The following is a 3,120-nucleotide window of genomic DNA, read 5'->3' as shown; positions in this document are numbered from 1 at the left end:
CGACAACCTAATATACGCAAAATTGTCATTTCTTAGGTGCATCTCTCTCGCTGCCGCTGCATGCTGCTCTTATATATATATTTTTTAAATTCACTCCGTTGCCTTTCGACCATCAGTTCATTTCCTTCGCATTGCGTGCCAATCCATGCCCTTTTCTGGGCAGGAGTTCGTCCGTAAACAGTTCGCGTCTGAAGGCCTTCTTCAGCCGGCCTATTTGGTCAAAGAAATGTGAAAACAAAGTGTTAAAAAAAAAAAAAAAATCTTTTCAGCGGTCAACAACTTACAAAACGAGAAAAACACTCGGGCCTTTCTCGAAAGTTGTCAGCGTCGGCCGATTGAGCAGATTTTGCGCGACTCTCGAGGAATCTCGGTACGGACACAATGGCATGTCGCGATGGCCGCGCGATGGCTGGCCCTGTCGGCTGGCAAGAGTCGACACGCAGGCACTGCTCCGGCAGCGGCGTTTGAAGGTCGCGCGCTGCGTCCTTTACATTCCAGTGTCCCCTCTGAGCAAGTGCATCTACGACGAGCGGCCATCTGGCAACAGCGCCATCAAATCCTGCTCGCGCTTCGACGGGGGAAGAGCTGAGAAGCTCCCGCTTGTCTTCTCCGCCGTGTTTCTTCACGCACCTGTTTCCTTCGTGACACTACCCCCCCCCCCCCCCCCCTCCCCCCCTATACCCATCAAGGAGCTCGAGAGAGCTCGTCGTTAATCGAAGCGAGCAATTACGGATGATGGTATTCCTTCATGTGCTTCCTCTTTGCTGCTGGCTTGCACGCGTCCAGTTTCAAAAGACCGCTTCACGTAACGGTGTCCCGGTGGCTATAGACACGGAAACGCCGCGGCCTTGGATATTTCGAGAAGATGATCCAAACTCTTGGCGTGGCTACACCGCGGATGGTGTGCGCCCGCTACTCGACATAAGTCGGCGAGGATTTAAACGATACGTTACGTCATTTCACCTGTATGCTCATGCGACGAAACGACGTGTGGGCGATGGAGGAAAAAAGGAGCTAGAGCCAAGTGTCTATATGCAGTCGCCTAGCGCAAATCCTAAATGAAGCGCTGAGAAATAACCGGTGTGCATGTCGGCTCGATAAGATCCCTCGGGCGGGGCATTTGGCTTCTCAGAGATGGTTGGCTTAGAAGAGCGGTTTTCCCGGTAATCAAATACGATGGCATCAGCAATGCCAGCTGTGTTGCTGGGCGTCTGGAGAACGATGAAAGCTTTCCTTGATAAATATATATCGCGATGAGACACCTTATTTGTTTGGAATGAAAACTCGCCGGCATGTTAAAAAGTAATTGATTTTTTTTTTCTTGCACGTTTCTTGCGCACGCCATTCATTTTATTTGACGGACGCGAAGGATTCGTTTTTCTACAAACTTGGGTGTCTGATGAATTGCTCAATGTTTTAGTTATGAAGAAAAACTTGTGCAGTCTTGATGTACGCACAATAAAGCGGAAAAGCTCGCCGGGGACACTGCTCAGACTTGTTTTGTTTTTAAAGATGCTAGTGAAAGGGAGGACGTCTGGGTGCAGGTTTACAGACTGAGCTTGCGCTGGTCCACGTCTCTCACTGTATCCTATCTATCCGGTGTCGTACACCTCCAAATCCCGCAAACTAGCCCAAATTTCTAGCTTAGTGGGCGTGTAAAAGACCACTGTTGTGCGGTCATGTTGTACCAGATACGAATGCAGATATCTAAGTATTGTCAAAATAAAATGTGAGCTGTAGTGAATCCGGAGGTGGGGGTCAATTACTACACCAGGGTGACCAAATCCTGTTCCGATGAAAGAGTGCGTTTCAGGATGTGGTCACCGGGTTCAGGTCAACCTGAGATCTTATTATGCAATTCCATTCAGCTGATAAATGTGCGGTTCCCGGATTCAAGCCACAGTCGTCTCTCACGCGAGGTGGCCTTCAACCTCAACACTATTGCTGCTGGTTCAGCATGCGAGGCGCTAAATGTAGTAAGGGGATGTGTCTGATCAGAACAGGTAGTAGCCACCTACCGGGATCATGAAGGGGAAATAATTAGAAAGATCACATTTGGTTGGAGTGCATCCGGAAAGTACTATCAGGTCTTGAACGCCAGGTTTAGGTGACAGGAACAGTGCCAAATGCGTTTGGGAACACGCTGGAGCAATTAGTGACATTCTAGTAAAGATCAGGGAAACGAGATGGATGTGGGGAGCTCAGTATTGCGAATGCATGATAACCGATGGTCCATGAGGGGGACAAAGGGCATTCCAAGGGAAACCAAGCGTAGCAAGGGGCGGCGAAAATATGGTGGGTGGATTGGACTATAAGCTAGTAGGAATTAAGTGAATGCGTGCATCTGGTGTAGTATTGTTTTAATTGGGGGTTATGAGAGGTAACTGTGCCCTGCGGTGAGTATAGTCAAGCTGATGATGATAACAACGAAAGCTCCGCACAATTCTCATGACGCCAATACCGAAAACTTCCTGGAAGGAAAGCTGTTGTATGGGTGGATTGTATGTTACTGTTATGATAGTAAATTCAGATCGGTGCCACGCATGAACACTTGATATTTTAGAAAGTAACCGTAGTGATCATAATTTTAGACGTATGGAAATAGCAAGCAATGCAAATAGACAATCGAACGCAGCCAATGATAAAAGAAAACGCTCCTACCAGAACTCACATTTTCATAAGCTTAGTTCTGTGTTTTTTTTCTGTCAGTATATTCCAACACAAGGTTTGTTAAAGTAGAGGATTTTAGGATAACTAAACATCTAGTTAACGAAATGACGAACCTGCTGTGTCTGTGTGCACGGACGTTGTAAGACCACCGACTGTGTGCTCGGACCTAAAACAGCGTGTGTATATATATATATATATATATATATATATATATATATATATATATATATATATATATATATATATATATATATATATATATATATATATATATATATATATATATATATATATATATATCTTTTTGCAGCGGTCACTACAGTGACGAAGGCGCATGGAATTACTGGGCCTGTAGCAGTGAAACAATGTATCCAGCGAAGCCCATGTACGCGGCATCAGATTTGAGCCAACTAGATCGATTTTTCATAGGCTGTCGCAACTTTCTTAACA

This window comes from Amblyomma maculatum, chromosome 6 (assembly GCF_055883805.1).
Source record: "Amblyomma maculatum isolate TAMU_Amacu chromosome 6, ASM5588380v1, whole genome shotgun sequence".
NCBI classification, from domain to species: domain Eukaryota; kingdom Metazoa; phylum Arthropoda; class Arachnida; order Ixodida; family Ixodidae; genus Amblyomma; species Amblyomma maculatum.
This window is presented reverse-complemented; position numbering follows the sequence as displayed.